Below are 25,328 nucleotides of genomic sequence, written 5' to 3' on the forward strand. Positions count from 1 at the left end.
TTCAAGGCATTACATGGCATGAAGTATCTTCAGGACCTGGTCACAGTAAAGCAGTCGGCTTACAGCCTACGTTCTTCGTCTTCGACGGTGCTACATGTTCCCAAAACACGGAAAACCTACGGGGATCGCGCCTTCCTCCATATGACTCCTTCACTTTGGAATAAACTTCCGGATAATGTTCGTAACATACACAACCTAGATACTTTTCAACGACATGTCAAGGCATATCTTTTTGCTCAATCATATGATTAGGGTTTTTTTTTTCTTCTGTTAGGCGGTGTCATTGTATTGTATTGTTTTGTATGGTATTGCACTGTATTGTAATGTATTATTTGTTTGTACCTTTTCTATTTTCATAAGAGAGAGCAGAAAGCGCTTTGAGTAGTTTGTAACTGGACATAGCGCTTTATAAGAAATTACTTATATAACCCCTTTATAAATTATGGCTTATAGCGATATGTGCTGCTCGCTTTAATGGTTTCAATGATTATCATCATTAATCATCTTGTTGTAATTTCTGTTCAAGATGTTACACAAGTTTATTCGGTGGTTACAACTTTATGAACAATTCCCATGATACCTCTCGTTGATGAAGTATAACTTCTCCTTATTCCATAGTAAGGATATGCATGAAGGTGGTCCCTTCCACCATACCCTGGGATATCGCAATGATGGCTGTATATACATTCTGGTGAGGAGATTACTCTCCGATTGTTATTGCCCATTATCAGTATACCTCCTTGTGTCGTTTGTCTCTTTTATTTTGAATCAATTCAAAGTTGGTACAACGGGGCAGTCCAAGTGCTTATTCGGTAAACGGTGGTTGTTTTTGCAGTGGCGTTAACGTCAAGAGTTTCAGGAAGAGGTGGCGGATATTAGCCGCTTATGTGTTTTCATGCCCTTGCATTGTAATTGATAAGAATGGCCTCGAGAAAAAATAACGTTTTGAGGGCTTTTTCAATTTTTTTTTTTGTTAAGTATGGGTGGATTAGGTTTGCTGCAATAGTTCCCATGATATCATTGAACTGAACTGTACCGTCGAGATGTCAAAATTAATCTCTCGCAAAGTAGCCTAACATCAGATTGAAATGAATGGAATTGAATTGAATTGAATTGAATTGAATTGAATTGAATTGAATTGAATTGAATTGAATCGAATTAAATTGAATTAAATTGAATTAAATTGAATTGAATTGAATTGAATTGAACTGAATTGAACTGAACTGAATTGAATTGAATTGAATTTCTCTCGTTTCTAGCAACAACAATACAAACATTGATTACATAGTTCTGTAAACAAAAGAAGAAGTACATTTGCACCTTGATGGAAATGAAATAAATCCCACCCAATGCACCAACAGAGGCCACAAACCATATGATTATTCATTTTGCCTTCTGTTTCTTAAACTATGAAATAAAAACATAAAAGAAATGGCAATTAACCGAGAAATCAAACAAGATTAAAGATTTTACCAATTACATGTACTGTCTATCAAAGAAGTTGTGTCATGTTAACTCGATAGAGCCGCTTCCGGTCACTAAGTAAAACGACTTATGTATGTTTAGAATTAATCGTTCCTTGTATAACGAGGATGATATTAATATGACATTAGGGTTCGTTTGAAAATAGGAAAACAGCTTCTTGGATTCGTTTATTTCCTCTTTTGTTTGAATTCACAAGATGCCTTCAAAACAGAATTATTCTCCTCGAAATCTCTTACACGATATAGCACAAGTGAGTGCATTATTTGCATTTATGAATCACAGGTTTTTTTTCTGACAATTTCGTCATTGATAACACATTGTATGCTACCTGAGAGTGAAAATAAAGAGATTATTGGAAATGTGGTAATTTGCACATTGGCTTTGGGGAGGGAACCTTATGGCGCGCTAATTGGAGCAGTGGATCTTTTCGTGAATTTAGAAAATGATGACGGAAAAATAATATTCAATTCGGAAATACTCATGCAGCCATCACTTGATTGTGCACACGCTTGTGTGAGAGAAAGAGTCAGTGAAAGGCAGAAAAACAGAAAAACAGAGAGGATCAGAAATACAGATAAACAGACGAAAAGAGAAGAGAGGGTAAAGTGAGAAATGAGTGAGCAATGATGATTACATTCGTACAATTAAAAGTCTTAGCAGTTTGCCCGTGACATAAATGAACAGCTCCCGTCTTTCAAGGAAAAAAACTTTACAGACTCTGAATTGTGACAGCTCACCAAGTATAATACTGTGTGAAGATCGAAAACGAGATAGCATCCAAAAGTATTTCTGTCAGGCGGTTGCATATTCAGCGATGACAGGCTGTTCCCGCCAAAATGCTTTATTTTTTTCCTCCCTCTCCTTTGCGAGAGAAACAATTGTTGCATATTTCGAGGAAACACGTCATTAACGAAGCCTGTTGATATTCACAAAGCGTTTATGAAGTGCTGTTGAGAGAAAAGGAATGCGTTGACGTGGGAGGCGGATTAGCGCCAATTAACCGCCAACTTCCTTGGTATTTCTCGCGCGATGAAAAAATTTCGCAAATTAACAACTCAATTAGCGGGGACAAAAAATCCGCGACTGCGTACATTGCAACAGCAAATAACAACAATCGAATTTTCTCCTTGAGCCAACAACCTAATCATCTAAAAACTGCCTTGGACGATGGTCCATTTCCATATATTTCATCAAGTAATGACTATGTGTGTTAATGTGTTAACAAAGATGTTCCTTATTATTTTTTTTTTTTAATTTCGTTTTCAACAAAATATGAGCGGGCAACAGGTTACCAAGTACACAAGTTTAAATTCAGACAGCTTCGTAGTTTGACATCCAAAAATCAAGTTTGTTTGTTTTTCCAACGGTTTTCACTCGACTGAAGAAGGTACAACCAAGCATCAAAGTAGCATTTGTAAAGCGAAGCGTCACAATAATCAGTTTATTATAGTGTTCGTAAATTTGTATTGTACATGATATTACGTTTCGCAGAGATGGTGGCAAAAGATGAGATGTTAACTCTACTAAGTCCCATCTCTATATTGGGCTGCGAAAAAAAAAGAATTCATGTATAGTCATGCTACAATTTACAGTCATATCACTGTGACACTTTGTGAGCCATCTCGCATAAAGTACAGTGGTCACGGTGTTATACAGTGTATAAAACACTGATTATCTTAAACACAGTCAGATGGTCACGAGTTCGAGTCCCTCTTTGTTAACATTGTCCATCTTTCATGTACATTATCTCTTTGACGTATGTAAATGTGTAGATGAACGTTTTGAAGAGGTAACAGTCCGTAAGTAAGACAACTTTCATCATTGTATAATCATCATCACAGTTAAAACGTATATAATTGTTATTCTATAGTTAGTAGCTTAATGATAATAACGATAATGATAATAATGACGATACTAATTGCAATAGTAGCAACATTTATAATGATAGCAATGAATAATTATCATCATCATCATTATCCTGTTTATTGTTATCAGCATTCATGTTAGCATTATAGCATGAACATTTTCGTATAAACACTGCGTGCATTGCCATAATTATCTGCAGCTATGGCTTCCCTAACTGTACACGATTCTAACGAATTTCTACGATGCTTGGAGGAAGGTAAGATTTATTCTATTTGGTGTGAGTGGCGAGAATCTTTTACAGACGATCGAGTGCTCCTTCTTATGTATGTTTTTTTTTTCTCTCTCTCTTTTACAAAGTTTTCCCCCTTTTGTCAATCTGGCGCTAAGAATAGTTCAGGGCTTCCTTTCGAACCTGGAAACATGTTGACGCTATCATATCGTCCCGCACTCACACTTCGCGACATTCTATATTACCTTCTATCACATTTAAGTCTCCAAATGACAGATTTATCACACATTTTTCAGTTTTTCCGGATGACGAATAATTGCACTGATTATTTCGGTTCGTAACACGATATTTCAGTTTGTGGATTTCTGTTTTACCTGTTTTCTCATGACCTTTTACTTCTCTTTGTACCGTTGGTAACTTGTTTGTGTACAATATCAGTGTTAGTTTTATAAGGTGTTGTGAGAAGATGAACACGGGAACGTATTTTCTCCTAATCTTCCATTATATTTTCATTGCAAACTGCATACAAAATAACGGCGAAAACTGAATAAAAAGATGAATGTGTAGTTGGATCATAATTTACTTAAGTGTAGCAACTGGATATCGGATTGAAAATTAATTAAGAAAAAAAACCACCAAACATCTGGTTAGGAACATGGTTATCATTTTTATTCATTCACCATGAAATGGGATGAGGCAAGAGGTCGTAAGTACATTTGAAACAAAAGTAATATGAGAAATCTCTTTCTGTGCGTGTGTGTGTATGTGTATTTAAAGCTACTTCTACTCGTTGGTGCTATAGAATTTACTTGTGCATAATGATCATTTAGTTTCATTGAGGGATCTTCATCAACGAGGGAATGATTGAACAGGAGAAACTAAAACTGGGCGCGTATGTCGTAAATGTGACACAGAATATGTTAAAAAAATAACGTAATGACTCGAATTCATATCTCATTCTTTTTAGCCTATAGTGGAATCAGCGAATTATGTTCTCAACTTTGAGTTCATATGATGTTTAGTGGAATACAGTCTATTCGATTGTTGATGGATATAAGCCGATGTGGCAGGCAGGGAATTATCTGTTTCAAACAATGAATCATTATCCGTGATAATCCCCTTGTGGGGAAAGCGCAAACATGCATTTTGCAACATAATTATATTGTGGTGATGAAAAACGCTCCCTTCATGTTAATTCATTGTAATTTTCAGCATCTGGGGCGGTTCAAATTCAGGACAGTGGGAGCTAAAGGGCCCAAATTATGTTCATGCTTTATGAGAAATTGAGCGGACAAAACATGATTGCTCGACTGCCGTGGTCGCTGAAGGATGTGTTAGATTACTTCGTTATGGAAGCATCACTTCGCGCGCTTTTACTTGGTCTTACACGACCAATTTATATGCTCATATAGATCTATAAACAGTTCGTCATTCATCTAATTTCCCCCTATCGTACTGCTAACTGCCCGATGTCAGTGCCGGTTGTGTTTAGCCGAATGATTTCTATGGGACCTTTTGGTACATGACTAAGAATCTATTATATCGAACTCTCACCTAGAAAAAGTGAAAAGCTCGACCAGTCATCCGTTTGCGCCAATCCTACCATTATTCACTCTGCAAAGAGTTCTAATCCCCTTTTCAAATCTTTTCTTAATCCTTGCATAATTACTCGATAGACATGCGCCTGTTCTCGTGAACCTAAAGTCTCCCCCCTCTCTCTCTCTCCCTCTCTCCTATCTCATTTTCTATATCTCTCTCTGTCTGTCTCTACTTCTCGTCAATAATTTAGTTTGAATTGATAGAAAAAAATTAACTGTTGATAGAGTGACATGCCAAAGATGTAAACTGTGTGCGTCGTGTGTAGCAAACTATCTCCTCCATAAGCAACTTGCGTCCTATACAGCACTAAAACTTGCAACATCTATAGTAGGCCTTCATAGTTCACACTGTTCCGTATCAAGCAACAGGTTTAAAAGAGAAATGCAGTGTTTCAAATCACAAATTGGATTTGCCTTTTACGGATCTGTTTTGTATTGTATTGTGTGTGTCTTTTTTCTTCTTTTTTTTTTTGGGGGGGGGGGGGAGGGGTCAGATAAGCGATGTCTGTCACAATCTCCAGTTACGCACATTAGGCGTGCGATGTTTTCATTTCTCAATACCTTTCATGCATTATTCCTCCTGAAATTATTCAACATCATAGGACCCTCTCCCTTCACAACGTCATAAATCCTAACATTCCTACAGGCATGACAGGACGGTTTTTTCACGAAATCATGGTAAAAATTAAAAGAACAATTATTGAATATTTCTTTTCACAAATGGAAGATTTATGAGACCATGACATCATTGTCTAATCTAATTATAATCAATATTATATGTGACTGCGATGGAAATCAGTACTGAAGGAAAACATAAGCAACTTTGATTTCCTGTAACTTATGTTTTGATACTAAAAACTTTCATCGGCTGGGGATGATGAATAATTAAATGACTGAGCTTTGTTTTGTCTTTTCATGTTTTGTCTTTTCATGTTTGATGCAATGACTCCGCAACTATTCTGTTTAATTGCGCTGTGTGATAAGCGGGGAAAAGGGCAATTGAATTTTTGTATGATGTGAGAAGAAAATACGCCATTTTCTCCACCCCCCCCCCCCCGACTTAAATTGTGATTTTACTAGGAAACACTCAACAGTATTTGTGATAGGGAGTTCAACTGTAACATTATAGTTCCCGTTAAAGTTAGACGCAAAAACAATGCATCAAAGTTAACAATTCCTTGAACACTTGAACACTTCAAAGTTGTAAATTGGCCAGAGTCGTGGGCACGAACATTATTCATTCACGCTATTCGACTGTCATGAAAGATATACCAAAAAGACACAATAGTACATAAGTCTAACGACGAAGTGCGAAATCATTGTGACGAATTCTTATCGAGCCCCGAGGCACCAGTGAAATATCTAAGAAAAACAAAAAACGTGTCCACGCATGCAGTGCAGCGTAAACAATAATATCATAAAGTCTAAGAATTAGTAAGTACATGTACAAAAAAGAAAATGGCGTATCCTATAGTGGTAATAACTGTGGTGTTCTTCAGATATTGGGAAAAGAGGCAACCAAGCACTTCTTTTCCTAGAACTCGTCACCAAACAGCAATCAAACAAACTTGTTATTGATTAGATCTCTTCTGCATGCTGCACGCAATATTCATCGCTTCCACAAAAACCAAGAAAGAGCAACGACCCTGAAGTTGTCATGGTAACCTATTATCATGTCATTATTTTATGTGTTGTGTTATATGGAACATCGTATCCGGTCAGAGTTTCTTAGCTGTCAGTCTAACGATGGTTTGTGGGAATTTCGACCTCATAGATAAACATATTCAGATTATTCAGGAAGAAATTTAACCAGTCCAATCACTGTCGGATATACACATAAAATACTCGGACTACTAGTAGGCCTATACGTCATTTAACTGAACGTTAATTTCAGCTACTCTATCAGTGTCTTAATTCATAAATACATCTTGTTAAATTTGTCTTCCTTCTTGTTCCTCGTTTCTTCTTCTTTTTCGTTCATTTGTCTTTTCCTTCCCGTCTCTCTTTTAGTTTTTCTTATTCTTCCTCTCATTCTCTTTCTTCTTCGACACCACCACCACCAACAACAACAACTTTATCATCATCATCATCATCATCATCATCATTATCATCATCATCATCATCATCATCATCATCATCACCATCATCATCATCACCACCATCTACTGTGAATGAGAAATAGGCCATCAAAAACGGGGTCCTTCGTATGAAAACAAAAGGAAACAGCAAATGTACATGGCATTGTGTGGCTGGCTCGATCTGCGTTGATGAGTCCTTCGTTGAGTAAAACGTGACGCGGATTTTTCGCTCTTTGTTTTCCTACGTGCGCCAGCCAAAGGATTTCTTCGTTTGGAAATCTTGAGACGCGGGATTTTCATTTCCGGTGTTCTCGAATTCTCCAAGAACATCCAAATATTTTGCAGACGTCTCGACGGTCAGACATGCAGGTCATTTGCTCGCCGATTATCTCTTTAAAAAAAAATAATAATAAATGATAGTACTGTGCAACTACTCTCTTCATTTGTGAAGCTGGTATATCGCTCGGGAAGAAACGCACAGAAGTGAGCGAAGTGATACGCTCGCCCTGTATAGCAATTGTTCCATTGTCATTGTCGTAGAAAAGGGGCTGAGTGCGCGTGTCCATGGTTTCCAGTGATTTTTTTTTTTTACATTCACGTATGTCACGACCCTTTCAAGAGCTGGAATGAATCATGATTATTGCCGTGCGTCACGTGTCATGTGCTAGCTCATTCTTGTTCGTCGTATATAAGCACACCGCTAGGATCATAAATCTCAAAAGACTTTGCCCAATATTCAACCATGACGTTTCTTTCTTGCATGCAACAACTGCAATTGGACACAGTGAGTGATTTTTTATTGCTGAGATATGGAGGCCCTGAGGGAAATCTAGCGTGGGCCTATGTTGTTCTGTATGCTGATTTTCATGAATTCCTTGGATTTGTTCAAAAATCGTTTGGATACATCATAATGGTAGGATGTGGACCGTCATCAAACCAACGAAAGAAAAAGAATACAGCACACACAAATTCTAATATTCCAACCCACACCCGTACATCTATTCAACGACACACAGTAGAAAACAAACATTGTAAATCGAAAGGCAAAAAGCTGTCGTGGACCTAAGCAGATGTAATAAGAATTCTTTACAAAAAGATTTAAGGTTAAATACGCCTTCAATGAACTATACCACCTCTTTTATCCCTAGTTAATTCTCTGAACAAATTGAAAGGTATATATACTCCCATCTTGCCAATGATTCTATAAATCAAATTTCCTGGAGTTGAAGAGACTTCCGAAAATTCTGCAACCTACAACAAAATCCTTATGGATGAACAGCTAACATCTAACTTTACAATAAACGAACGACCTATTTTTGATACTCTATTTTGTGAAACAAGGACAATGGGTAGTGGGAATCAAAGAACACAGCTCCAAAAAGAGTGCAGGACTGATGTGGTTTCTGGGATTTAAAGGTTGAAGGTTTGCGTCATCAAATTCAGGGCCGAGCCATGTACTAGTACGTCTGCTCAAGATTCCCAGGATACTTTGCTGCGAGTGAGGACTGCGATCAGCGCATACACGCAGGGCCTGCTTGAGGGAGAGGTTATATACGCCGAATTGGGCAAGTGCCAAATTAAACAGGAGCTGAAGAATTGATACCACGATAATAATACCAAAGTCATATGGCTGCTATGACGGTACAATTTCTCATTATGATGTTCTGCATTACCCGGAGTACATGCAAGCTTTGTCATGGCCGTCGAGGATTACTCATACACTCAATCATCCCGTATCCCACCCCTTTCTCTCCCCAGCCTCCCCCCCCCCCCCCTGCTCTGTCATACTTTTTGACAAACCAGTGAACTGGTCAGCCAGAAAACTTAGAACAATAATAGACGTGGCCATTTTGCTAGCCTTATCATGCGGTCAAATGATGATTAATTAAAGCATAGAAGAATTGATTGAACCATCCCGAAAAACAGGCATTGCAGAAAGGATGACAATTCTTTGAAGAATTCGACAGTTTTGGGGTTGGGTTTTTTTTTTTTTTTTGTCTTTTAGGTCGGTATTGTTTTCTTATGGCTTTTATTATGTCCTTCTCGCTTTTTTATTTTTTCCTGTTTATTTTTACCCCTTTTTTATACACAGGAACTTATCATGTTCCGGTAATAAAACGTTGTTCTCACTGCTTTATCAGTGACCATAAATATATACTGTTTCCTTTGACCTCAAACCAACGTACACGCACTACAAGTGGTATTGCAACACGTTAGTTCAATTCACTTTACACAAGAAAACGCATACACACAACAAACAAACTAACAAACAAACGAACAAACAAACAAACAAACAAACAAACTAAGAAACAGAAATCAAAAGTACAAATTCATATGATTAGCATTGTTTTATTAAAAGTGTCCATCAGTGAAAATTCGATCATGGCAGTGTACGCAGCTGAGATCACATTACGGTCATTTTTGGCTATCTAGTATACGTGGCCTGCGTTCCTGTCACTGATTTACGTTATACAAACGCCAATATGCCAATAATGCGTTTGATCATTGATTTCTTTTTACGATATCTTTTAAAATTGCAGAAGCACATATGGATTACAAAGCGTCAAACAATCTAAAGTGTGAAATCACCATAAACATTCTCCACCGTAATGATAGATGTTGTTTTGTGCGATGAAGTTCGACCTATAAACTGCTTCTTGATAATTTGTGGCTTTTCAATATAACATTCACATCACAACTTGTTTTGTTTTTTTCTGGGATTTTGCGCAATTTTTACGTTGCGGTATAGTTCGTCGTAAATTTCTTTTCAAACATAAGAGAGAGAAAAAAGAAATGACTGTCATAATCGTTTCGGGCATTTCTAACTTCATTATACCTGGGAAACACATAAACTTTTATATTTCGATGTCCATTCGTTTCTCGATTTTAGGAATGCAAGCAATTCCTGTGTGTTTCTATACTCTTCCATGCAGTTTGGGTTTAGAGTGTATAATATGCGTTGTTACGTCGGTGTCTCTCGGAGAGCCAAATTATACAAGATTATATCTTTTAATAAACCGTTACCCGAGTCTTCTAGGGTAATTCTTTTCCATTTCAATATCTAATTCTTTTTCGTTTCAATATCATTTTGACACCATCTCTCTGCCGGTTTGTTTGTTTGTTTGTTTGTTTGTTTGTCTGTTTGTTTGTTTAATTTTCTATCTGAGAAGATGCCTGGATAGCCCATACAGTAATCAGCTTGGTCTTCCATGGGGTCCATGCAGTTGGATGTAAGGCGGGACCACTTCACCGGGTTAAACACCTTGCACTTTGCGATGAATAAAACGAAGCGGGATCTTTTACGTGCATGAGTTGTGACTCTCTCAAACACAGGACCTCCATTTTGTGTCCTTTTTCGAGGGACAGAGTGTTTTGCCTCTCACTAGAGGAGACGGTAAGATGACACACAACATTGCTCAGTGAGACTCGGGAATCGAACCCGGGTCCTTTGGATGTGGAGGCAGACGCGTTACCGATTGAGCCAACCCCTTGCCCTGGGTGGTGAGTTGGGTGTGGGCAAACCTGCAAACGAAGTGTACTATTATTCTGCGGGAAATTTGAACTTTTGAACTTGTCCAAAATAATTGGTCTTTGCGTTACCAATCCATTTACACACATGGAATACGTAGCGTGTTAGCTTTATTGATGTCAGTTTGGATCTAAATTTTATAATGCACTCTCAAATCGATCTCGATCCAGCTCGTTTCTCTGGTTATCTGATTGAAATAGAAACACATGGGCTACAACCGCATTGGTGTGGACTGCATATAAAGGTTTACATGTCTGTGAACACGTGCCTATTGGAATATTCCTGCTTTTACGAAGAATTGAAGCTCGACCAAGATATTGTGGGCGAAGTTTCCTCACTCTCACGGGTATCATTTAGATTCCATAAGTTACCTTTCGTAGAAGAAGAGGGTAAATGAAACGCCGACCGGACCACGTAACTTCATCTACTCCTCCTCCGTTCAAGTTTCTCTACTCATCATAGTTGCTCGTTGGCTATAAACCTATGAGTTTACCGTTTGGCCCCTAAATGACACAGGAAAAGTCATTCAAGTCAGCCTATCAGAGCACCGATCTCTCCTTCGTGGTGCAATTACTCGTTTTATATTTCCTCTGCAGTGACGTTTTATTTCTGCGGATACGACAACACGAGCGCGTGGCGGAGCTGAGGCCGGTGATATCGCGGAAATGCACTAGACTTTCATAGTTTCGGAGAGATGGAGTACCCCAAAAACCGACTCTCGCAAAGTTTTCCTGAGTTCAGGTGGTAAAAGGAAGTTCGTAGTTTCCCCCGTTTCCCCCAGTTCAGGTGGTAAAAGAAAATTCCTGCAAGAATCTACTAATAAAGACCTCTAAGACCAGGAATATTCCTAAATCCGAACGTCGATGACTTGTCTCCTGTCGCAAGTTGAGCTCACGAACAGGGGTAACGAGAAAGTTTCTAAATTTAGACCAACGCTTATCGCCTGGCAGGATGCAATTTATACTTTCACTTCACCTGATTCTAACAATGAAGATTTATAAGTAAGCAAACAAATGAATAAATAAATAAATAGATAAATAATAGTAAAATACCGGTACATTATAATCATTTGCGCGTCATCATCAACACCTAATTTGGACAAAGAAGTTGTGACGTGGTCAATGTTCATCGTTCCGAGCGCTTTGGCTGAGAAATAAAACCCACATAAATAGCAGCAGAATGTGTCTATGTTGCCAATGTTTACTAAATTCAGAAGCCCGGTAGAAAGCCTCGAGCTGGACACGGGCAACTGGTCTGGAATCCCCCTTAAAGGGTGTGTACAGTTCTGGTCGAGGTGAAGATTTAGCTTTTAACGTTTTGTGAGATATTCAGAAACCACTCTATGAGATGTCAAAGAGCATGCGGTTCTAAGGGGTATCAAAAGTTTATTCGATGAAAATCGGTTTTGAAATGACTGAGATATCCAAAAACAAGGTGAAACAAAGAGATACTAATAAAGTTGGGGCATGTCGCCTTTTATTGTTAGCACTTTTTTGGATATCTCAGCCATTTGAAAACCAATTTTCATCAAATAAACGTTGAATCCTTCTTAAAATTACATGCTCTTTCATATTTCATGAAAGGCTTTTCATTATCTCACTTAGGAATGTTCAAAACATGAATCCCTACCTCAGCCAGTACTGTACAGTCCCTTTAAACAATGTCGTCCTAAGCATCAGTATTGTTCTCTTGTGCAGCTTCTTGACGTAACAATACATGAATGAAGGCCCTATTAAGCTTGTCTTATCTCGTGCGTGCCCGAATTAGTTTTCTCGCGCAGGTCTCCCGAGATATTTGCGGAGCGAAATATCTCTGTCAGTAACCTCGGTCTCGCCTGATCTTCAATCGAAGTGACGTAAAACAGCATTGTTGTTTGATTTCAAAGCGCCGACAGAGGTGTGAATCACCTGCAAATCGAGCCTTCCTTAAATGTCGTGTTTATTTTAGGAAACAAGTCTCCCCCCCCCCCCCCGCACAAAAAAAAAGAGAAATTAAAGAATTTTATACATGATTATGAGATGTTTGCATGTATATACGCACTTACACACACACACACACACACACACACACACACACACACACACACACACACACACACACACACAAACACACACACACGCACAAACACACACACACACACACACACACATACACACACACACACACACACACACACACACACATTCGCACTCAATTTTTCTCGTGTTTCTCTAGTTCAGAAATGACATCACCATGTCAGGCAAAGAGTTACATACCTCAGGTATTTTGACCGTACATATCTGTATATATGTTGGAACAAGGTCTGCCCTGTGCAAAGTCCTTAGGGATTTTAGACTGTCGTAAGAGATGTGTTAATTTGCTCCTCTTACTCCATACACGTGTCATATCGTTCAATCACACAGCAGCATAGCGATGTGTTCATCTGATTTGTAGCAATGAGATTCATACCCGTCATAAGTGATGAATGTACACACACACACACACACACACACACACACACACACACACACACACACATCGCACTGAAATCTGTATCAACCTGTTCGGTTGTAAGTGCGGGATCCATCTCTGCGAAATTTGTATACTTGCCGAACTGGATGTATTCTTTCGAAGTAAACTAATTATACTCAAGCTCCTTTGGGCCTATATAATTCGAAGAGGGTAACATTGTAAGATGAGGAGTTATAAAGCCACAAAAATTCGAATACTGACCATAACAACATCACAAAGACAAAGAAGAGCAACAACAGCGTACAAAAGATAAATAGCTCTACGTCGATCCTTGATAGTTCGTGACAAATCAGAAAATCACAAATAATTATGTGCAATGATATTCAAGATGGACGAAGCCTTAAAAACAACGCCTTTGTTTATTTTATGTCTGTTTGTAATTTGTTTCGCGAAATAAACTGGGGCATATTAATATTCGGATGACCGTCAGCGAGGAAGCTTCGGTGATAGAGACGCGGCGTCGCACGTCGTCGTATAACGGAACGAATTGCCGGTCCCTGACCTCAGAGGTGCTGCGTGTGTGATAAGATGATGATGATGATGTCAGGTGAAAAGATGCAGTCAACTTCCTAAAATCGTGCGGCTCGGTAATAAAACCTCGTCTGACTGTGACTGGACTTCTATTCTTAGGGACACAGGTTAGTAAAAAATGTGTCTGGGGAAAGACCTGGAGTGCTGATCTCTTTATACGCGTCAAGAAAACTCGTCAAATCAAGGATGTAGCACGGGTTCATCAGAACTTCGCTATTATCTAATATACCACAACAAAAATTGCCGGAACCACCTAAAAATAATGATATCTTCTGACTAAAAATAGCCCAGATATCTAAATTTACGTTAACAAGTGCGTCTCTCGGTACTATTTTCCACTTTCTATAACTGCAGGTGTATCGTGTATGTTAGACATGACACTGTTGGAGACACATGATAGCTGTCTATTAATGTACAGGGTATCCAATACATGTACGTCTATTTTTCAAACATTGTCAAAGGTAGTATATTTTGGGGAGGTGAACTCTATTTACATACATTGCCTTTTCTTAGACGTAATTCATTCTAACTCACGTAATCTTTACCGGGATATATCAAGTGCACTGTGAGTTTCATCGAATGTATAGGAGCTGAGAACATTACAGTATATAAGGCAGGGCTCGACACTAACGGTGGCCCGGTGGCCCGGTGGCCCGGGGCCACCAAAAATGAAAGTCGGGCCACCAAATTTCAGAAAAGGGCAAATTTGGTGGCCCACCTCGGGCCATCAAAATTTTTTGAAAAGTGTGTCAATAATTCGTAACTTTTTGCGCCGGAAATGCATAAATATACATGCAGTGAGTGTGCGACTTATTTAAAAAAAATGGACTTTTATCAATGGTTTTTTTTTCGGGCCACCAAATTTTTCTCTCGGGCCACCAAAAATTTGAAATTGATGATTTTGGTGGCCCCATCGGGCCACCGAAAAATAAAGTTAGTGTCGAGCCCTGTATAAGGGGAAAGTAAAATACCGGGGTACAACTGTATTCAGAACAAACGCAGTCATTGCTGTTATTTAAATGTCATTACGGCCTGATACGACAAATCAAAGAAAGTTTATGCCAAACGTGAGAACGCTCCGACTATACTTGGGTGTCAGTCCGATAGTGACTTCAGATCGTTCGTTCAAATGACCTCTCCATCACTTGGCATTTTAAAGCCCCGTGCTAACATTTGCAGATGAAAAAAAAAAGCAGCTTTAGTGCTTCAAAATAGTTCTAAAATGTGAGTTAGGGATGAAAATAACCAACATGAAAATGTTAATCAGTATAATTAATGTTAATTATTGTTAGATATACAAAATGTGAACAATAGTGTTTATTAAGAACCGCTTTAGAATGAACCGCTAAATCGTCTACAGTGCTATCTCCTTATATTTGCGGCTTTACGCGAAAATTTTGTATGGTAGGGTGTTTTGTGATACAACTAAACTATGTATACATGTGCATCAAATGTGATAATTGGAATTGTTTTTAATCACTGCTCCCAATGTTAAAACGTGGCTTTAAGACCATCGCCTCTCGCTTCTCTTTAACACTGAACACCCGAAGAGTGCAGTGGCAGAAACATCCTGCTCTGTGTCGATAAAAGTATGGATGTGAGACAACAGAATACATTCGACTTTCTTTCACTGACGTTTTAAACAATACAAAGTACAAAGGCATGCAGGAAAGATGGGGAAAGAAAACAACGACAGTGTCTACACTGTCGTCACACGTGTATGGCCAAGGCACAAATTTCAAGCAATACCAGCATCACGTGACTTATGATTTTAAACATTTTCAAGCCTATAGAATCTAAACTCGTGGCTTCGTTATAGCTTGCCAAAGCATAATTATGATAAGGCTTTAACTACTATGATTGCCTTGATTTCACCATTCCACCGCATTCGTCTAACTAAAAAAGAAAGAAAGAAATAATAATTTTATCCTTGTACGCTTCCTCCTCCTCCCCCACCCTCCGATGGAAATGATGTGGAGCGTGGTGCTACCCATGTTGCTATGAGAATGGAAGCAGTGGTGTCTGTGCCGTTGATGCTGACGAGGACAGGAAGGTTGCCATGGTTACCACCCATCACTGTCACCTTTAATCTTGGTTAACACGGCTGAAAATATTGGAAATTCATTAACTCTCCGGATCGTGGTTTCTTTGTTTGTTTGTATTGACAATAATGTGGTTAATTTCTGGCTAGGGTGTGGGTAGATGGCTACACGCAAAGATTTAAAGGGGCAAACGTGAGCGCGATAACGCACCCATTGGATTCTCGGAACGATGAATGGCTGATGTCCGGCCAGGTCGTGTACCCGGTGTGTGTGTCACCAAGGCAACGCGATACACGAATAGAAGTTCGTAACACCCTACGGTAAGAACCATTACAGGTACGTGGCACATACAAACTCCTCCGTCCTCCCATATCCCCACCCCACCCCTCAACTGTCACTTTTCTCCACGATGACGCGTACCTCTGTTAATCACCCTCATCCATGTTAATCTCGAACTAAATCTAGCGCACCTACACCGCGGATAATCCCACTTGAGCTCTATTCTGGATGACATCAAAGGGAGTAGTCCTCAATTATCCTCCTTCTCCCCCAAAAAGAAGATGCAATTATTTGTAATATGGAATGAGTATGCAATGTATACGTTATGTCAACATCACAAGAAGTAGAGGTCAGCAACGTCCCAAATAGATAAAGGGGAATTCAAGGCCAGTTATGATCATAATGATGTTAGTCTGATAAGAAAAAGTAAAATCTTGCAAGCAATACAGTGAAAATTTGATAAAAATCAGAGAAACTAGGGAAGTTATAACAGGTTATGCCAGGTTCGCCATAATATTCCGTAATGCAATGATGAGTGAGCTGATGATGTCATCACCTCACAATTTTCCATTGATCGTCCAAAAAAAAAACAACAACAACAACAACCAACAACAACAAATGACAAAAGTTTTAAGTTTCTGCTATTGAAATGAAAAATATAATTCTATTCCTGGCTGACTATACCTTTAAAATAATGATCAGTCAGATGTGCTTGAATTTGAGACTGGATTGCGTTTGATCTAAAAACTGGAAATTTCATGACTTCATGTACATTATTCTGTATTGCAAATTGAGAGGGGATGACATCATCCATTCACTATCTGCATATTCATACTGATTGTTCAAGGACTGTTTCGTGAAAATCAGCGAAACGTCACAATTTCATAACTTCCTGAATTTTAATCCGATTTTGATCGAACTTTCACTGTTGTGCTTGTAAGATTTCACTCTTTCTTCTTGACTAACTTTTATTTGTCGCTGATTTCCCCTTTAAACAAAAACAAAAAATTTTAGAAAAAAAAGACCATCAGAACACCTTCGGAGTGAGCACATATACACACACAGTACACACACGACAAAAATGAAAGGGAGTGGTGGGAATCATGGCTGCCTATGTCTCTAACTACAGATGGAGTATAACTGAAATGTAATTAGAAGATATTTCGCTACGTCATGTGTTCCATTCACGTTGTTACCATGACAACGTATCATATACACGAAGTTGTTGAACGACATTTTTCTTTGTCTAGACGGTTGACGAAATCTGGGTTATTTCATAACTCCCCAAGCTCAAGCCCATGCCTCCCTCGATCCTCAATCGAATTACCGCTGAATCTCGATCGAGTTCTCTGCTCGACCGACTTGACGAGATTTCGCAGAGATATCTTCATTAGTCGATAGAAAACAGGCGATGCGGGCTATAATCCACTATGATGACTTCGTTAATTGCAGGCTAATTGTTCTAATTACTCAAATCCCCGTCTCCCCATCTTGTCCGCTATTCCCCCTCTGCCTTCCCTTTCTCTCCCTCTTTTTCTATACTCTCTCTCTCTCTCCCTCTTCCTCTGTTTTGTCATTATCATTATGATCATCATTATTACTACTCATTTTCGTCTCTCACATAATAATCATCATGAATATTAAAAGGGAATGAATCCCAAAATGTTAATGTTGATTGAATGAATGCAGCAATATTAGTAGAATACATCAGTGAGAGTTTGAATAAAATCGGAGAATCCGTTCAAAAGTTATGAATTTTTGAAGTTGTGGTGACGAAACCGTTGGTTCAGAGGACTACTACCAACTACAGTTCATGACACCACATAAACTTCAACATATTTTCACTTTTCTAGTATAATGAAAGAGCACTAGACTTGCCTCTTTCAGAAAGGAGGGGAAATAATATATATTACCCATTTAGTAACAAGTCCAGCGAACGTGTACTTTTCCCATAAAAGGATTTTTGTGAAATTTTCTTCATAATTTCTTTACATCTTATTGCGTACATGACGTCATGATCTATAATAGTCTTCTGATCCAGTGGTCTCATCACCAAACTTTTAAAAATTCATAACTTCTGAACTGATTGTCTCATTTTAATCAAACTTTCACTGATGTGTTCTACTGATATTCCTGCATACACTCAGTCCACATGTATGTTTGGGTTTCATTCCCCTTTAACATGAATGTGATGACAATCACCAAATTAGCAGTGTTTTGATTATCAGATTTTCAAAGATTTGTTTTCCACTGTGTTTCGTTTATTCACTGTAGTATAAAGTTGGTATTGTGATTCAGAAAAGTTTACAACAAAAACAAAACGACAGGAAGCAAAACAGAGCAATCTCATGAAATCTGAACCAAGAAGAGCCTTGATGATCAGAGAAAGGAAGGGCAAATTTTAGCTTATGGAAAGTAAATATGAGCATGATAAAGTGAAACCACAATAAATTTAAAACGAAAATTGCACGCCCTAGCGTTGACCCATCCACTTTAGGTACGGTATAAGAGTGTGTCGGAATCGTTATACACGGCAAGGAGCGAATCACCGGAAGTTGGGCGTCAAATTTTGACATCAAATCGCGCTCTATCACGTCTAGCAATGACAAGAAAATAATATTGACTTTCACTCAGCTCACTTTGCAAAAACAGGGTGACGAATTATTACAAGGCAAGAATGCCTACAATGTATCTTGTCCGTGGATATAATCACAGCAGTAGATTGTTTGGGAATGTCATGTTTGCTATCTATTGATATTCTGTTTATCAAAAATAAACTTCTCTCGGTACATTGTCATTCAGAAATATCAATGCGTAGCGCTGCTACCCGTCCCTAAATCATTATAATCCTAAACATTCACCTTATTCTTTCACGATCATGTTGCCAATCTTCGACTCTTGTTTTCATTCAACTTCCGTCTGCGGAAGTATCCCGCCGTTTTAATCAACTGCAAGTGATGTAAAATTTAAGTTTTAGAACTGAGGTCACGAAAAAAACAGCAAGGCGCCTCGGCTGGTTAAGGGCGGGATTTCACGGAGCACGCGAACGATTTGCGAAGGACGCGAATGACAAAATCCAACATTCGGAAAAGTTTTTCTCCGAATGTGTTCCGACAATGAAGCCGAAAACTATTGTTGCGCATTTTGTGCGAAGTTTCCACGACGTTTGTGCGAATGTCGTGTGTATCATTGCTAAAGTACAGCATGTTCACTACACGAAGAACACGCGACGGAAATGTGAACAACGAAACATTTCCAATAATCATGGGAGAAAATGTACCCAAGGAGAGGTGGAAGCTGCCTTGAGTTGATTTTTTTTTCTTTCCTCTATTTCTCCTTTCTTTTTCTCTCATTTCTCTATCGTGTGCTTGCCTACATTCTTTGTCCTAATACCTATCTCCACTAGTAACGAGCATCTGATTTTTTTTTCAGTTCCTCTGACACATAATCTCTATAGTTCAAATGAAATTTTACATACTTAAGATTAATTTTAAGTGTATTCTGCGATTTTTTTTTGTATATCAAACATTTCTTTCTCTTTGCTAGTCTTTAATTTCTTTTGTTACTATAGTTGTTAATAATTCTTTGATGTTTAGATGTATACTACGATTTTTATCAGTAGAAAACGTATAAGTCATACATCCCCCAAACGTGCGCTAAACGTTCGCGAGAATGTCTCAAAAGGTACGCGAACAGTTTGCGATTACGTCGTAAAATGATCGGAAAAACTTCGCAGATTTCGCATAACATACGCGAGACAGTCTTCAAAGTTTCGGAGTCTGTTTGGGGTTTCACGAACATTTTGCGAACATCGCGCGTGTCTTGCGAAGGTCTTGCGCATATGACGAGGCTTTAAAGACACTTTCGAGAACAATTCACGAGCAAATCACGACCAAGTGTGCGGAAAAGGTTCGCAAAAAATTTCAAACTTTTTCGAAATTCTCGCCGAAGTAAAAACGACATTCGCGAACAACTGACGACTCTTCCGAACCCTCACGTTCGTTTGGCGAACTTTTGCAGACTAAAATACGAATGCTGGATTTTACCATTCGCGTCCTTCGCAAATCGTTCGCGTGCTCCGTGAAATCCCACCCTTACGGCTCGGGCTCTGTCTGTCTGCGCATTTGCGCCTAGAATAAATTGTTCATATCATCGGTGTTATCATTTCGTGACGTCGTTGTACAACGTTGTACAACGTGTTTCCTTAGCCTTCTTCGCTTTTTCGTCCAGCACGTGACTGAAATAAAGATATATGACTTCAAATACGCATGCGCCATTTCGCGTGACGTAAAATGCAGGGGCTGCAGAATTCACTCCCAACGAGCGTGCGCGAGCCTGTGCAAACACACACACACACACACACAACGCACACGCACACACACTCACTTGTTCTTTACAAGAAACTGAGAAAAATGACAACATAAGAAACATAAAAAACTAAACAAAACAAGAACTCAAGCTGTCGCCTGACTTTCGATAGCCCGCATTCTTCTCATCGAACGGGGCGGGAACATCGAATGGGGCGGGAAGGCGGCGTTACCCTTGACAGAACCACGAGAACTACAACTAACACCCGTCCCCCCCCCCCCCCCCCCCCCCCCCCCCCCCGTCCCCCCTCCCACACACACACACACATACACATACGCTCATTAGCTATACAACTAATCTTTCATGGGAACTGCAGGGTATGATCCCAATAATACAGTCTGTATCAAAATCGCACGTAGGCAACATGACCAAGGCACTTGTGAAATTTATCACACATTTACATAGAAAGACCTCAGGTTGTTGCTACAATTTTTGTCTCTTGTGATACTTAGAACATCTCGGAGGTTTTATTTTTCATTTTGTTCTTCTATTATACCGAAATACAACCATCAATGTCCATGGGTAGTTCGTTTGCGTTCAACGTGTTGATCCTGGTGTATCTTACATGACGTACATCTTTTGGTGTACATCATGTCATTGGGCTTCGTCTAGAGGACTTGGTGAGCGTCAGCCTTTCTCTGAAGTATAACGTTTACGACCAGACCAAAACATTATAATTTATATGATACGAAACGTGTAAGAGTACACAAAATCGAACCATGATAAGTGACCAAAACAGCAATGGAAAAATGAATGACCAGCCTGCAAATTATCGTCATTCGCCGCTTTACCATGTTTGGATGTATAATGGGTGAAGAAAAGTTGATAAGATATTATTGGTGTATGTGTTAGTGTCGTTTTGTTTTTGGGTGATTGGTTGGGGAGATCGTGAGGGTGGGAAGGAGGGCTGACTATATAGGGGAGTATAATGAAGGACTAAATGTTTGGTTATTCATTATGGTACATCAGTGCCTGGGAATTGAACTTCATGACCCTTTGCAGTTTCTACGTGTATGAGTCTGCCACTTACTGTGTTGACCGCAACGCTGAGACACGTTCGGCCGTTGGGAGCGTCCCAGCCCAACTACGTGACTTCATGCACTTGATATTTTCATTAATATTTCAGCCGATACCTGGGAATGATTTCGTTTGGAAAATGGAATATTATTGCTGTCTCGGCTGTAGCTGCTGCTGCTGCTAGTAGCGACGGGCATTGGTATAGGGTTTTCTTTATCGATGAAGAGGAAGCGAAAATTCAATCATTTTTTTAAGCATTATTAACGTATTTTCTTCCAAGATCGGTAGCCCTCTATCTGTAATGCTCAAAATATCCACACAAACCTTATTCAACTCTGAAACAAGATATTTTGCACTCATCATGGTCCATAACAATTATAGAAATTAGAAACGTTGTCGGTAATTCTGCAACTTCTATCACATCAGCTAAACAAGGATAGCTAGCACAATGTCGAACAAAAATAAGGCGAAACCAGCGCAGCGTAGTGTAGTTCCCTCTAGATAAAACAGCACATAAAGCCAGCAAACTTCGAAGTGCGTGACACTGATATCACGAGTTGGCAAATTCGTATTACATGTTAGCGGGTTATTCCATTGATGTGTCGCAATTTTAAAGGGGACCTCCGGATGATTTTCAGACTTTTACATTTGAACAACTATAAATTAGTTAAAACTGAGTACAGAGTTTCAGAATTGTTAGTGATTGGGATGAGGAATTAGAATGTTTTTAAAATCTATAACAAATTACAATGAACAAGGATGATGACATAGCAGCCTCACCAAAGGAATGCATGAGTTGGGGCTCAAGGAAGCAGAACAAAAGAAGAAGGCATGCATAAATTTTTCACAGGTGAACCGTTGAGCAAGCGGTATTGTAATGGAATTACACTGCTACATTTCTGAAATATATGAGGCTCTGATGTCATCAACACTGTTCAGTGTAATTTGTTTAAGATTTTTGATTTATTGGTTTCTCTGCTCAAGGACCACAATAAATTCCACAAATATATACATGGAGCTGTCAATTTATGTATTACATGATGTGAAATTATGAAAATCGTCCGGAATGCCCCTTTAAGTCACATTAGGATTAGCGCCGCCTACGGCGAAATCGCCACTTGCCGATGTTTCATTTTGCCTCCCACTGTCACCTGTATAGGGGAACCTCAGGCGAATTTCTCATCAAATGTCTTGTATAAAAAAAGATAATAATTATGATGATTAAAATAAAATCTCGAAAAAGAAGACATATGAGTCTGATGAAGATCTGATAAAGATATTAAATCATTATGTGTATCAAATGCTGCATCGCGATTGGCGCAATTCTGTAATGGAATATGATATTTTCAAAATCTGAAGAGCTAGTTCGGGAATATTAAGGCTTAACGCAGCTCTAAAGTGAAACAGTAGCGCAGTCATAAAAAAGTCATGAGATCATAAATCATGTGATACTTCAGAGAGCTGAGGGTTACATAGATTAAAGACGCAGAAGGAGAGAGAAAGTTAGCGAGGGAGATGGGATATGGAGAGAAAAGAAGAAAATATATTAGATAGGGATGGAAACTTTGACTAGGCTCATATTTTTTTTCATCACTATTACTTAGAATGGAACAATATATCGTAGAATATAAATCTCGGCGTTTACAGCCGCTCACTTCATTGTTTTATGTAAATTTGTTAATCATTAGTTTTTCTCTTCATTTCATATCGCAAAGCCAATTGTAGGACGAGCTAGGACAGTAGCAGACATTAAGAGATTTTTCTCCATCGCAAAATTTAAACATTATTTTTGTAGACATCTTGCTTGTTCTGACAGTTAAAGTGGTAAAAAATAGAATTGGCATATCCCCTTCAAAAGTAGTTCATATTTCAACTCACTATCTAAGTTGAATATAGATACAATGATATTGAACTCGTATATGTGGGGGCACTGTGGCATAGTGGATAAGACTCTCGACTCCTGATCGGAGGACCCGAGTTCGAGTCCCGCCCAGTGCTTGCGTCCTTGGACAAGATGCTTTACCCACCACGTCCCTCTCGACCCAGGTGTATAAATGGGTACCTGGCAACGCTAGGGTAATAATAATGGCAGGGCCCTCTGGTAGAGCAGTGGAACCACTGAAGAGGCTACCCTGGGTAAATAAGACCGTATTACTATTATAATTATTATTATTATTATTATTATTATTATTATTATTATTATTATTATTATTATTATTATTATTATATATGAGTAAATTAACAAAATGGGAATGTATGATGTATGAGGAATGTATAAATAACTTGAAGTTGTGCCAAGCTGACTCCAGCACGAATAGATTGAGCTCCAGAGGGGAAAGGTATCGACCAACTGCTTACCTGTGTCTATTTATTTTATTTATTCATGTTTTCTTTTTTTTTGTTTTCAGTGATCTTTTTATTAATTCCATTTCCTTTGAAGATATAACAATTCAAAAAAAATTACACACATTCTACATAACATCTGTCATAAATCATGTAGATATTCCTACAGTTATGAGACATAATCCATAATCCATGAAACAAGAATAATCATTCAATTCATTTTAAGGCAGAAATCAAACAGAAGAGGGGAAATAGAATGAATTATCCGATCATTCCTTTTTAACTACAAAACAAACAAGAAGAATTCATATGCAATTGTGAGCAATTTAGCCAAACACTAAAAAAACAGGAAATGAAATTTCTATTATATCAAAAGAACAATGACAACAACAACAACACAAACCACCCTCATTCCCACCTTTCCACCATACCCAACCCTCAACTACTCATAACTTTAAACTTTAACCCCCCCCCCAAAAAAAAAAAAAAAACCCACACACACACACACACACATAAACACAAGGTAGGGACATTCAGTTCGCTAACTGCTTTACAATGGTGCCCTCTATGTCTACAGAAATATAGAATGACAAATATGTAGAAATAATGATTCACACTAACTTAATACAAAACAATGGGTTAAACAAGAAAAAACGCACATTTCTGTTACATGCTGTACAATTTTGTATTCATCAAAGGTAAACAAATTGGAAAAAGTACGAAGCAGATGTCTACTTAACTCACGCGTTTACTACAACATACATCTCCCCTCCCCCACAACCTTTTTTTAAAATTTCACTTAAGGAAATAATTATAATTATTGTAAAAGTAACTCTAGCTACGGGAGACAATGTCTACATCGTATATAGACCATACTAATGGTGTATGGTTTGCTTAAAATGTTCGAGTAAATGTTTGATAATTGTGATTTTTCACCCTGCAACAGCTATAGGTATAATCATAATGGCAGAGGTAGAGCAGTCAACACTGAAGAGGCTACCCTGGATAAAGAAGACCTGATTTTTTTTTCATACACTGCCGCTTGAATTGTCTTTCATGTACCTTTTTAAAACTGTTTTGTCATTTTCAATTTCAAAATGTAGCACCTTCCTAACATTCTACTTTATTTCGAAGTGCTGCGGTTTTTCCCTCTCTCATTTTTCGTGATTACTGAGACAGGCATGCAGGACGAGTGAGTCAACGTCATAGGAACGTCTATTTTTGGCAAACATACCATAAAAATAGATATAATCTCTCCTTAATCTGCATATAATGTTACAATTTAAGGAATCTGGACTTTTCAGAATTTTGAAATATGAAATATGAAATATGAATCCATGGACAAGAAAGCATGGATTCATTCTACATGAGTGACGTAAGATACATGACCAATAATAAAAATATAAACAGCATGCAAGTATGGGTTCACACAATTTTTTTTTGTCTCCGTTC

At 38.5% G+C, this 25,328-nt stretch overlaps 1 protein-coding gene across 2 annotated transcripts in view; it reads right to left on the reverse strand.

Moving 5' to 3' along the window:
- The window catches only part of LOC139726267 (uncharacterized), a 56,707-nt gene that overhangs the window by 6,516 nt on the left and 24,863 nt on the right, over positions 1 to 25,328 (reverse strand). The gene's annotated exons all lie outside the window — the stretch shown is intronic.

The sequence above is a fragment of the Diadema antillarum genome, unplaced genomic scaffold, assembly GCF_040938485.1.
Source record: "Diadema antillarum isolate AM-2024a unplaced genomic scaffold, OU_Dant_1.0 seq00000082_RagTag, whole genome shotgun sequence".
NCBI lineage: Eukaryota > Metazoa > Echinodermata > Echinoidea > Diadematoida > Diadematidae > Diadema > Diadema antillarum.